This window comes from Solea solea, chromosome 2 (genome assembly GCF_958295425.1).
Source record: "Solea solea chromosome 2, fSolSol10.1, whole genome shotgun sequence".
Lineage (NCBI taxonomy): Eukaryota > Metazoa > Chordata > Actinopteri > Pleuronectiformes > Soleidae > Solea > Solea solea.
This window is the reverse complement of record NC_081135.1, coordinates 17,685,561-17,700,506: the sequence shown is the minus strand read 5'-3', so window position 1 is coordinate 17,700,506 and position 14,946 is coordinate 17,685,561.

Genomic DNA, 14,946 nt, shown 5'->3' with positions numbered 1-14,946 from the left:
ATAACATGGTACAACAAAAAAGTACAATGATTTCCCTTAAACGTTACTAACCTGAAATATGATATACAACTATAACTCATCTCCTAATACATTTATAACAGAATTTGTACAAAAATAATACGCTATTTCTACAACAATATTTTAACAACATCAACATATATATAAAGGTATATGTACATGTCAGCTATTCAATATGTATATGCCACTATCCAAACAAGACAGTCAACTCTATAATTATTAATTATTGACAGCAGATCATTTGGGGCGTGAAGTGTTAGAACAAACTGAGGTTTGACCAGGTCTTAACGCTTCTCTTTAATCCAAAAATGTAGATTCTTCAGAACTAACCTCTGTTTAAATAATATGAAGAATGAGTTGAAATTACTAAGTTACTGTCAATATTTAGCACAAGTATATATAATTATATAATTGATTGTATCTCATTTTGAATTCTTTTTATTTTAGAGTTTATTTTATTTATTTATTCCTTGTTTGCATTTGTGTATGATTTAGAATATCCAGGCCCCACCAAGTCCTCATGCTGTTTTTAGTTTCTTTTTTTTTTAAAGAAAAAAAAAAAATGAGAGAAAAAATGCTCTACAATTGGTGTGCAAACACAAAGCAATAGGCTACTCTAATGGAATTAGTGTGCTAAAGTCACACCTCGACTTTCTTCCAAATAACCCACTTTTCAGTTTAATAGTGCGCCTAGTACAAAACAAATGTGTGCATCTCCAAGGTGGATTGTTTTAGTCTTGACGCCTGGCTGTCCGTGACAGTGTTGGGGGATGGGAAATCCGTTAATTCTCGAGTGCCAAATAAACAGAGATGGACAAGAAAAAAACATCTGGTGCCAAATATAGGAAAAGAAGAAGATGAGAAACGGGCAATACAAATCTCTATTGTATTTGTATTATATTGTTATTAATGCTTTCTGCTCTTATTATTGTGTATATTTCTGGCATATGTATAGTATAACTGGTTTCTCGTGTTTTTCCATTGTTCCGATGAAGGATTTGTGCAATGAGAAATATTTTTCTCTATTTAATTTACTTTATATTATTATTGTTGCTCTCTGCTCTTATTGTTGTGTATATTTCCACCATATTTATAGTGTAATAACTGGCTTCTCTTAAGTGTGTTTTACCATTGTTTTGATGAAGGATTTGTGCAATTGGGAAATATTTTTCTCTATTTAATTTTTAATTTACATTATATTTTTATTATTTTCCCCACAGATCATGTTATATTTTTATATCTAGCATATATATATAAGATGTCCTTGTTGACATATAATAAAATCACAGTTTGCTTGTTGTGTTTTTCTTTTTTCAGGCGGCGCTCAAGGGGAGTCTCGCCCAGGGTGTCATTCAAGCTAGAACCGCCACTGTATCTACTGCCACCTAGTGATATTACATGCACTTCAAATTAGGAAGACATTACAGTAGATCAAATTGATTTTATAAATGTGGACAAACTGCCTCAGATAAAAAAAAGTTGTGTGTTTTCACCTACCCCGCGACCACCTTCACTCGTTTATGTGTGGTCAGGCCCTAAATCTATGCTAATTTGAGAATACTACATGTTCTTCTTTCGGCTTCATCCTTAAGGGGTCGCCACAGCGGATCATCTGCCTCCTTAAAATCTTGTCCTATCTCTTGTGTCCTCTACTGTTACACCAACTGTCCACATGTCCTCCTTAACAACATCTATGAACCTTCTCTGTGGTCTTCGTCTTTTCCTCCTGCCCTGCTGCTCCATTTTCACGTGACCAAACCATCTCAAGCTTGACTCTCTTACTTTATTTCCAAACCATTCAACTTGAGCTATGCTTCGAATATGCTAATTTTTAATCCTGTCCATCCAAAATCTCAGCATTTTCAACTCTGCCACCTCCAGCTCTGCCAAGATCTCTGACTGGTATGGTTAATCCAAATGAAGGATGTGAAACACTGCAGTCATAAAATGGCACAGTTGCACTGTGAATCATCATCTCCTGTGTGCTGTGATGTGGAATTATTGATTTTCTCTCAGGACTTTTGTGAGGGAGTCAGCAGTTTACAAAGCAACACAAACCAGTTTACAGTCAAGGCGACTTAATTTTTGTCTTTCTTCTCCGCTCACATAGTGAACATGTGAAAGCTGAGGTGAAGGAACAACAGGCACTGGTAATCTATTGCCTTTTTTTCTTAGTTTGATGCATTGATAATTAATTGAAACTGCAGCAACTTCCTTCAATCATCTCTGCAGCTCCCATGTTTTGGTTGCTTAGTAATGATAGGCATAACAGAATTCGGAGCGGTGGGCTGCCACACTGAGTAGCGCCCGGGGGTTGGGTACCTTGCTCAGGGGTAGCCCAGCCCTTTTGACCTGGGGACTTGAACTGGCGACCCTCCAGTTTCCACTTGGCCATGGGCTGCCGTGGCCAACTAGATGAGAACCGAGAGCAGCTATCACATACAACAGACAACTCGTAATCTCTAAAGGTAATCTCTCCATCTCCAAAATACTTGTCTGACTCTTTCAATGCAGCATAGCGTATAGCACACAACAGAAGAGCCCACATCATCACCATTATTATTGTGCTATAATTAAAAAGTCGATATCATTAACTGTATTAACTTGTAACTTGATACAGTTGTTGTGTATCTGCTCCTGGTCTCTCTCTCTCTTCTGTCTCTACCTCATCTCCCTCTTGTCCTTTCTCTCCCCCCTCCCCTTTCTGTCCCCCACCATCCTCTGTCCCCGATTTTCCTTTCACCCCAACCGGTCGAGGCAGATGACTGCACATTTCTGAGCCTGGTTCTGCCAGAGATTTCTTCCTGTTAAGAGGGAGTTTTTTCTCTCCACTGATGCCTAGTGCTTGCTCATTGTGTGAACTGTTGGGGTTCTCTGCTCTCTTTGATGTTGTCTATGTACAGTGCCCTGAGATAATGTATGTTATGATTTGGCGCTATACAAATAAAATTGAATTGAATTGAATTGAATTGAATTTTGTACCTGAACTGACCTGTGATTGGTCAAATTCTCCCATCATGAGCCAGATTTTCCAAAGGCTGCACAGCCAGAAGAAGGTGCAGAGGTCTCGTCCTCGCTGAAACCACTTTATTTACTTTAAGTTGAGAGGCTTTTATGGAATTACTGATCAATAATTCCAAGATAAAAATTGCCAGCACAGCCCTTACCGTCTTAGAGAAAACATATACTCATCACATGTGAGTTTCAGGCAGCAGCAACTGACCAAGATCTCTCATACAAGTGGATCTGTAGGGAAAACTGACCACAGAAACACTGGAACACTTATTATTTGTCTGATTTGATACAACACATTTGAATTCAACACACTTATGACAAATATCAGCATAAAACAACAAACAGCAAATTAAAATAAGATGGTTTAAAGGAATGTGTCACCACATTGTGGATATTGTAATCGGAAAGCAGTCAAAGTAAAGTTAATTTCCTGCCTGACAGAACATTCTTTCCATCCTGGGTCAGCTGTTTGAGAAGTATTCACACAGCAGAAAAAAAGATAAAATAAACCAAAAAAAAAACGTGCTTGTGGGGTCGAACTTCACAAGTTAAACTCCAAAGACAAATTGCCTTGTTTACCATTGCTGTTAGTTTGGGATGGTTGTATCCTTCCCAAATGAGGGGGAAAAATAATTCTAACTCAAATAGTTATTGGCTCAGGACAAGCATCTTTTGAACTGCTCCCTTTGTCAGTTGAAGGTTTGAGGCTCTGAAAAAAATGAATGGTAGGTTGCCATAAATTAGTAAGACTGCAGACCTTCTGGAAGTAATTTTGTTGAATCATTTCATAATAATTCAGTCCACAGTCCACATCTTAGCTAGATTAGATGTTTTTATTATTGCAAATTAAACGGAAGATCAGACAACTTTCTAAGGCTTTCTTAGCATAAATTTAGTACAAATTTCAAATTTCAGTTTTCAATTTCAATGTGTATTGATATTTTTTATTTCTTTTTTTTTTAATTAAAATTCCCCTCGTATATCCTATAAGAATAGGCACTGAATAACGTTATGTTAAAATTACCCTGACCTCAAAATGATTTAATACTGCAATGATTGTACATATTGTATAACATTTACATTTATTATATCACAACTGGCTCTAATACATAATCAGAATCACCCTACCTGGTACAAAAAAAAGAGTTGTTTTTTATTGACCAGGGGGAGTAGAGAGAGGGAGAGAGAGAGAAAGTTAAAACCTGAAGAGGCCGAACAAGAGTATTAAGTATTGTACTTAATGTGTGAAAACATTCCAAAGTGTTTGTGTTCAGCATTGTTGTTTTTTCACATCCACAAGCTTTGCTGCTCGACTCATACCTTTGAGAATTCGGAGAATTTGGAGGGAGTGAAAAATAATAATATGGTAGCGGGAACAGTGGCTCCCTTTGAGCCACAATGACATGTTGGGATTCATGCTTTGGGAGCTCAGGCACAAGCGTTGCATGACGGAGAGTTAAAAGACATTTACACTGCATGGACAAATGCACAACAGTGAACTGATGAGTTTTTCTGATAATTTAGTTACAGCATCATTTATTGTTCATTGTTGTGCATATATAGTTTTATTAATTTCAATAAATGATGCCAGCAAAAATATATAATCACAACTACTGAATGAACATACAACTTTTTTGATGGGTTTGACATTTTTAACATGAAAAGTTCTGTGATTTTAGCGGATTTGTTGAGATTCTGGATTCTTTGCTCCTCTATGGCAGTGAATTGAATAACTTTGGTTTGTGGACAGAACAAAATACTATCAAACATTTGCTACCGTTGTCATTATACACAGGTTTGTGTTATTATGGTCGACATTTCTCACAATTTTTGGACTAAAAAACTACTCTAATAAAATAAACTATAAATGGATTTAAACTGTGTTTGTGTATAGTATACATACATGAATGTATACATATCCATGCAGATGCATGTATATATTTACTTGTTTTTATATAAATTCATATCCCTTTCAAATATGCTCACTTTAATGTTAATTGATTTCTTGTTAATTGATTGTTTTTCTTTCTTTTTTTATAAAGTGTTTGAATGACCCTCCCTGAACTGAACTGAGACAGATTATTCAAAATACAATAATGCAAACAATATTTAGTTGTAGTCCTACACCTCAGTTTTGTCTTTCACTGGAAGAAGAATACAGCTACCAAATACACACAACACAATTTCCATCTGGTCACCAATGACTTTCACAAGAGACGGCTATAATTGGCATGTGATTGACAACTTTGTGACTGTCAATCACATGCCAATGCCAATATGTAGACATGGACCGCGCAAACTAGGTATGGACATATTGAGCAAAAATGCTGTTCAAATATTTGATGGGATTAGTGGTAGGATATTTGAATATTATAAAATCCGACACAGGAGAACTATCGAAAGAAATGCAGGCTTCACAGACTGGCGAGCTAAGAGGAGCAGCTTCAAGACGCGTTCGAGAAATTGAGTAGAAAGAACACTGCCGTCATGGATAAAACATTTGGGAATATAATTTTCAAATAGTCACATTAACTGATTTACTTTTTTATCATAAAATGAATAATCATCACAAATGCAAACCCATTTGAGAAAATAATCCAATTTTGTCAAGGATGAAAACTTTAGTTGCTGCATGAACCTCTCAACACCCAATAGATCCCCACTGACCAGGTTCTGATTCCCATTGATCAGAAGTCAAGGCGTAGACTCTCGGGCTACGTTATCAGGTACATTGTATTCAACTCACTGTTTACACACACATCTGATCAGCCAATCACATGTCAGCAAGGATACACACCTAAATCCGTGTACTACAGCTGAAATGAGTGCCAGAATTTAAGACAATAAAAACAGTACAAAAAGATCAATCCGACAACAATAAAACAAGCTACATAACAAAATAACCATGTAGACATAGTCATGATGACTGAGCATCAAAATGGGGAAAGATGATTTTGGTGACTCCGAACATAGCATGGTTGTCTGAGTATTTCAGAAACTGCTGATCTACTGGGATTTTCACACACAATCATCTAAGATTTAGAAAGGCCAAAAAAGAGAGAAAATATCCAGTGAGCAGCAGTTTTCTGGGTCTTGTTACTCAGAGGTCAGAGGAGACTGACCAGACTGGCTGGAAGACAACTTAAATAATCACCATAATCATCTCTGAATGCAGAACACGTACAAACTACAAGCTACAGTAACAAAAGACCACATTGGGTGCCACACCTGTCACTTTATTAGGCGTCCTGTGTACCTAAAAAAAGTGGACAGTGACTCAGTGTATGTTAAACCTAAATAGAAGAGGATGCTCCACTCAAAAGCCTGTAAAGACCACCAAAATAAAACACAGCTGCAAATCAAGTAAATAACTAGGGTGTATTAAAAACATGCACACCACTTTAGCTTCATGCTAGCACCACAGCACAAGAAACATAGAGTTTTAATAATGTCTTTCTCAACACTCACTAAACCAGCAAGAAAAACATGTCTTGGCTAGCAAAATTTTCACTACAAAACCAATCCAATTTTAAGAAAAATATCTAAATTTGTGTTAAATATTTTAATTACCAGTAACAAGCTAAAACAATTATTTGCATGAAATCCCAACTGCCCCTGGTTTGTGAGTCAACTACTGGTGTGCACTATGGATGTGTTAAATACATAATAAAATCTCTATTACAGATTGGTGTGTGTGTGTGCAAATTCTTCTTTTATTCAGCTTAATCAAGACCAATTTTCAGTAAACATTTTGTGACAAAATTCCTTTGCTCATACAACTTTCTTAAATTGTGGCTTGTTTGTCCTCGTTTTAAGGCAGAGCCTCAAAATGGCTGCAGATTTACGGACTAGATTTTCCTAAAACAACACAATTCAAATCAATTTAAGAATATTTTGCTTATTTCGAGAAGGGCTGTTTTTGCAGTGTAACCCAGCCTGTTTGCAGTCATCTTGCTTTACTAGCACAATGTTGCTGTTGCCTCTGTCTGTCTTGACTTAAAACTAATCACTTGTTTGCAGTGTGGGAATGTCACCTGGCAACGCAAGATCTAAACACAGACAGTCTTGTGGAGCTCATATTCTTAATTAGCATTGTCTGATCTAATTTGAACACTACGGCTTTAAGATAGTATATATTGTATTAGTTTAGTTTAGTTTGTCTTGAGTCATGTGTCTGTATCCTATTTAACTTGAGTCAGTTGAGCATTTGTTTGGGACTGTGAGATTCATTCACATTTGCCTCTGTTAGTGAGTATGTTTGTGGGACTGAGTCACACACACACATTGTGATCATGGTAACAAAAGTTGTTTAATGACTAAAAAATTGGTGGAGAAGAAAGATGTGGATATTCCAGCTGGCTGAGGCTTGTGTACTGCTGGAGCTGCCTTGCTGTGTTCCAACATTCTCATCTTCCTCTTCTTCTCCTTTGGGCTTCTCCCTTTTGGGGTTGCCACAGCGGATCATCTGCTTCCATCTTGCCCTCATCCCTCGTGTCCTCTTCTATTACACCAACTGTCCTCACATCCTTCTTGCCTGCATCTTAATCCACATGAGGAATTGCCTCACAGTTCCCACATTCTAATGCTTTCCCAAAAATATTAACAAGTCTTAATTGGAAAAAAGACATAAAAGGACAATTTATATAGTATATATATAGTAAATATATATATTTAACTTTGTGCCAAGCAGATTAATTCTGTATTAAATGAAAACATTCTTTTGTATGCCCTTACTGTGCCCTGTGAGTGATCTTTCTTAATGTTCCTGACTTAATTTCCTCTACTATTAAGCTATGTCTAAAGGTGACAGGATGTGAATGAAGGGCACATAGTGAATGTATAAAAGAACCTATTCACTACATGCAGGACCCTTGAAGCCAAACCAAGTCCTGCTGGAAATCTTAACTTAATAGCAAATTTAGGAAATCTCCTGGATCAGAGATGTGAGGACCAGAACTGCATGGTTATTATCTGGAAAGTCTGACTGAGGTCACATGGCCTGCATAACAGCTGCACAAAGCTGCATTAAATTCTCTTTTGTGAGAATTAGTTCTTCATGTTTTGTTGGTTCTCATGCTTTTTTGGGAGTGAACACATGTGAAAAACTTGAGACTTTGCAGAACCTCAAGTTTTTTTTTTAGTTTTTTTTTGGCTGTTTACATGGAAAATATTAGCACTAAAAAAAACAACAAACTCATGTGCATGTTAAAGGCATAGTTCAAGTTTTATTGTGTGGTGGTATAAGGCCCTGACACACAGTCAGCCCTGACACGGGGAAAAAACAGATTTTAACCACTTAACAAAAAAGACTGAAATAAGAAAGTTTGTGTCACTTTGTGTCACTCACCAAAGTCCCTTGAGAAAATCAGCAGTTTTATATCACAGCACACAGGAGTTGTTGATCAATTGCTGCATCCAACAGTGAGTTCAAATGTGTTATTTTGTGACATCAGTGTTTGAAATCCTTTTTTTTAACCCAACAATGCTATGGTAGACCAGCTCTCCTGTGTCCCTGCAGGCTAAAAACACTGACTTTCTTTTTAGACTTTGGTGCAGCAGAGGTGTGGTTTATAAATCTCGGTTTCCAATCAGAAAAAGCCGTCTCATGGTAGGATAATGTGGAAATCATTTGGCGAGATTTTTGTCAAATGTCTAATTAGTGATATTTAATGGTTGGATTCAGATTCTAACAAATGTATAGGACTGCTACACTAACCCCTCCTTTTCCAAGCTTGCCCAGTTATGGAACGTCAGTGTCCTACCATAAAGGGTAATTCTTCACCATTTACATGAAATCTGTTGTTCCTCCCATCCGTTCACTAGAGCAAGCCTCCATGTCTCTGGCTTCCCAGGCACAGTTAGCGCTGACGTAAATCTGAACAATACCTTTAAAAAGCTTCCAAAAAAGGTACACATTTCAATTTTTTTTAATTATTTTCAATTTTACTGTGTAATAAAAAATTCCCCTAACCTCAGTGGGAAAGTAATGCGCTTTTGTGCTGTATTCACTTTCCAGTCTTAGTCTCCTATCGTCTTTGCAGCAGATATTTATGCACTGGGCACTTTGCTTCACTCTCCTCCTCCTCTCTCTTCCTCCCTCCATTCCTCTCCTGACACACTCCCTCCTCTCTGATCCCCCTCTCTCTACTGCTTCTTTTTTCTCATCACTGTCCTTCATTCTCCCACATCCTCTTGGAGTCCACACTTGGTCTCATGCTCATGAGTCACCGTCCCACATGGAAACATTTTCTCTGTGGATGTGAGGCAGCTTTTGCTGATGTTAATGAAACTTTAAACAACTCCCCTTCCCCATGTTGGACCAAAGACAAAATGTGGGACGTAAAAAGAAAATCTGCTTCCCCTCTCTTATATCCAAATACTGAAAGTTTTTAAACATTTTGTCTATGTTGCATTTCAGTGTTTACTAATGGCAAACAGCATGTGTCTCATCAGGAAACTGTGCACTCTCTTTGAGAGAACACTATATGGCAGTGAAGACTGACCTCTACTGGCAAATCCCATCTTTTCATAACCTTTTGCCCCATCCTAACCTCCACCGTGTGCCTGCTGAACAAAGAATCTCCACCCAATTCAAACACTAATGTTTTATCCACATTCAAACTGCACAAAAAACATTTATTTGGTTTCAAGTTAATGTTTTTCCACCACTTCAAAGATGATAGTTTGTGTGAAGCATTGATTGACACATGCAGTAAGACGTCAATATTTCTATACTTTTCGCCTCCATCTTGACACTCATACAAGGACAGACTGCTGTGGAAAGACATGTGTTTTTGCCTGACCTGCCAAAGTTTTAGGGCCTACTGAAGAAAAAATTTGTTTAATGTAATTATAAGCTTTTAAAAAATAATGCTGTAATATTACAAGAAAAGGTTCAAACTGCGACAAGGTGAGGAAGGTGGAGCAGTGGTGTAGTTAGACTTGGAAAAGAATGTGCAAGCAACAAAGTCTATTCCAAAGAAAGAATCACACATATCTGGAGGAAATCCTGTCTTATATGGAGGAGGAAATGGCTGGCAGTGGCCGCATGCTGGTTACATCTGTGTGCTTTTCAAAGTGTGAAAAGGTTCCTTCCTACCTTTTAACCTATCCAAACTCCCTAAAGCATAGGCTCAGTGAAGCCACATGTGGGTGGTTAGCTGAGCTCAGAGTCTGCCTGACTAGAAGTGTTTGTGATTAAATACTAAGGCCCGATCCACATGGAAACTAAATATTAGGCCTAAATAGTGTGGACACATCAGAAAAACGATATAAAGCAATTTTTTACTTTTCTGCAAACTATAGAAGATGCTAAATTAGAAAATTAATAGATTTTCCAAAGACACATTATCATCACCCACATTTCTGCCATACACATCAAAAAAGCAATAAAACACCATCATATTGACAAGCACATAGCATGTAAATAAGTAACATGATTTTGTTTCAGAAACATGAGCTTAAACATACAATGACTCACTTGAGAAATGGAGACAAAGTAAGACAATGTTCATTATTTTCATGTTTTTACACGACAGGGGAGGTTTTGAAAATACATTAAGTTCATTAAACTGTAACGGGTCAGAGGATGTCAGCTGAGTAGGTGGTCTGTCATTGTGGCCCAGGACACATTTCAGTTCATGCAGATAAAAGAATGTGGACATAAACATCCCAGACAACTTCTGAATGTGGTTTTTGAATCTTGAATGTGTCCTCGATACTTTTTGGGTGTGTTCACATTTGTATGTCATAGGGATGGCACAAGATCACTTTTTAATAACCAATACTGATATCAAAAACTTGATATTTACCACCAAAAAGGCATAATACTCCAACTGTGTGACAAATATTTTTCTATTATACTAACTTATAGTAAGTAGTATTTCTGCCCAGAAATCCTCCTAAATATGACATTCTGTACCTTTAATATAACCTTACACAGAAGCAAATATTATGCTTATATATTAAACAATATATATATAAGTCATACTTCCATATGAATTTAGACTTGGTGATAAAGATCATACATATACAATTCATTGATTTCTAAATAGTTTCAGGATGTGGGATGTCAAAATTCATCAAATTTGTTTGGGGACCCAAACAAACTCTCCCACGACCCATCTGAGGGTCCCAACTCAGTCTTTAGGAAACTTTAGTATTCTTTAAATTATTTTATTAAAAACATACTTTTTAACACTTTTTAAGGATCCACAGGAACTCAGAGACTGTAAAACAGTGCCATGGGTGACTTCACTCCAGAGCTTTGCAGTTCTGCGTAACATCACGTCATTGGCATGTTCTGTGATGCAAGGCAGAGGTCACCTTTGACCCCTGGAAAAGTGACCTCACCAACAAGAAACTTGTAAGTGAACATCTGGGCAAAAGACACTCAGACACAGACAGAGTTAAAATCATGTCACTGTAACAAGAACACAAATATGAGAAGACCTTTTTTTTAAACTGTCTGTTCCGTCTCCTGTGTTCATATTATCTTTTTCCACAATCCATCTCCTCCCTGGAGGCTTGCTGTAAACAAAAAGAAGTGGAATAATACCATGAAGACAAAACAGAGACCTCAGCCAGTTCAGAGAGAACATGTTGAAGTACAGACTTCTGAAGGACAAATACTTCAGCCATATAAACATTTGTATGTGATTTATGAAAAATTCCAACAAAGGCAACAGTGATTATTCAGCCGTCGACTATTCAATTTATTTATTTGTGCAATAGTTTATTTATTATGGAACACTTTGTGTCCAAAATCACTTTTTGATTTACAAGGTACGAACAGCAGAGAAATCATTGACTGTGGATGGGATCAGTTTTAGAGCTGGAACTCGGCTTTAAGTCATGAACTTTAACCCTTCACTGAGGTGAGTAGCTACTGCTGTCTGGAATACAGGTCACGCACACATGGGGAAAAAACCCAGATAGAATCGCTGTTGTTAAATATAAATAAAGTAGAGTTTAAATCCTAACTGTCATTCTTAATTGAACCAATGTGTGACCATTAAACCTGCTGCTGGTTCTCACAGTGGTAAAACTCCAAAAAGCTTATTCTGGAAACACAGTATGTCCCCATGTCCTCACTTCAAAGAGTTGTCCCAGCTGTTTCACAAATCTGCCCTGACATATCTTCTGTATCATATGAATCTGCAAACCTGCCTTCTTAGAACATGCATCAAGTTGCTCAGCAATAATAGTCTGAAAGGGTTTTAAAGAGCTGTTGTTCGACTGATGTAATGAATTCTACATTTGATGTGCTGATGCACCCTGGAATTCAGAGTCTCAAATCTTTTGGAACACCCACATTTTCCAGTTTGCTGTGACATGTAACCAGTTCAAGTGCAGTGCATAACCAAGCATTGGGCTCAATTTAGGTATGAATACTATAAGTGACTGCACTGAAGTTACAGAGCTGCAACAAGGGTCAGAGGTGGACGAGTGGCAAATAATTAAAAGTAATAGAATAGAATATAAAATAAAATAAGCAATAATATAAGACTAATATAAACTATAAAAATATAAATGCTAAATGTAAATTAAATAGGCAAAACAGAAATATTATTAAATATGAAAGTATATGAAAAAGTATTAACAAAACAAATTTAAACCTACTATGGAAGTGAACGTGCACAAGAATAATTCCACATAAGATTATGACCCAGTGTTAACATGTGACATGGTATTATTTGACTGCTGTTACACGGTCTGATGGCAGTGGAGATGATAGATATAAAATATGTACAGTACTGTCCAAAAGTTTCAGGCACCACTAGCTCTGTTGTTTTTTCTGTCTGTGAAATTCTGTGATCATTGGAATTTGAAATTAAGTGATGCGACTTAAAGCTGGTCTGATATATTAGCGAGCTGTCAATGAGTTTAACTCAATCAACATGTGTATCTAATGCTCAAGCATGTCTTAAATAAACCTGGCGTAATAGACGTATTTTACAGCAGATATTTCTTTAAATGAAATAGTAGGACAAACACCAGTAACATTTACCAGTAACATTAATTTAGGTTCCACTCCAGTATTAACAGAGCTGTGTTATTGTTCAAGTGTAAGGGTAGATCACGCTAAATACTTGACACCTGTAGAGGATGTTTTTTTTTTTTGTTTTTTTTTTCCTGAACAACAAAAAACTGCATACATGTTTTCTGGATGTGTTCCAGTAAAGTGAAATTGAAATAATTATCCTCTATTGTTGTTATAGCATTGCTAAAACAACAAATCTAATGGTGGCCTAAAACTTTTGCACAGTACTGTATATATATATATATATATATGTATATATGTATATATGTATATATATATATATATATATATATATACATATACATATATATATATATATAAATACATATACACAGCAGAATCTGGGCAAACACAGCTCAAATAACAACTAAATAAATTACTACATATCAAACTCTGTACCCAAATTCTGGTTTGGCCAATCCCATCGTGTATAGAGTTGGTGGGTGGGCTTAACATAATCACGACAGAGTTGCGACCGCTTCGTGTGTAGTCCATGCTGGTCTCTGCTACATACATACATACAATACAATTAACATACCTCGGTGATGCTGCGTCGAATAGCAACGCTTCCAGGACTTGCAGGGTTATGGCAGAACTTTCTCAAGGCCTTGGGTGTCTTTGACAGAGTAGGCTCGCCGTCTTGTTTATCTGAACGACCTGTCATGGTTTCTACTGTCACGTTCAAGTCTCGTTCCAGGCTATCAAACAGCAAAAAGACTTCCTTAGTTACATTCAAAGCATTCCAGGTCCCTCTAACTGACATTAGGAACCTGGGGGAAGCATTACAATCTCCAAAGGCAGCAGCCTGTTCTGGTCACATGACGCCGTCAAATGAGTCATGTGTCATTCACTCAAATTGGCCAACCCCTCACCGGATACAGGCCTGCATAGTTGGATACAGCTTAGTCTCTCTGACTCTGGTGTTTTGGAATGGGAAATATAAAGAAGTCTGATGGAACTTTGGAACAAAGCCATAAACTGTTAAAACACTAATAGTGATATAAAAATGAAATAAGTAGTTTTATATACATGAGCAAATACAAATGGCACAGATGGTGCCAAAATGTGTCAAATGAGACCTCGCTTGAACTTTCTGTACTAAAACCTCTTTAATTTTGTTTTGCTTTACTTGTTCAACCTTTGCAAAGATTTGATTGAAGTTTAGAGCTGCAGCTGCATCATTCCAAAGAGATACTCGTGCTGAAAGTGTACATTTTTTTCATTAGTGAAAAGGTAGAGAGAAACAAAAAAAAATGAATAACATAATACAAATATCTGAATTGGCAGAGAATATAAATATAAATATAAATCAATAAAAAAACAAACAATCAAAAGTACACAAGCTCAGCATTGCACTGCTCAGTTCACAGTGATCAGACCTCTTGAGCTATTGACATAAAACAGGAAGGGATTCTAGATCTTCTCAAATAAAACAGCATTTCCACTCAGGGTCAGCCTATGTTTTTTCTAATTTTAGAAAAATAAAGCACCTCCTTAATCCAATTTGTAGACCTCTATAAATTGGATTAAGGAGGTGCTTAATCCAACTTGAGGTGGGACTGGGGATTTCCATTTTAGCAGTATCAACCTCCTGGCCAGCAGAGTTGTGAATGTCCTTTTTAACAAATCCCACAAGTGTTTTAATCTCATTTCATTATGAGTGTGCAATTTTCAAGCAGATACCTACACAATAGGCTTAGGGCTTAAAATGTAACAGTAATTGTTATTTAATGCTGATGAGAGCATTAAGTAATGTTAATTAATGTACTTTTATTGTAAAATGTTAACAACTGAGCCAACTATTGTTTCCAAAAACACTTTTAAATGTCAAAGTGATGAAGGCAACAACAACAACAACACAGTGCAGTTTC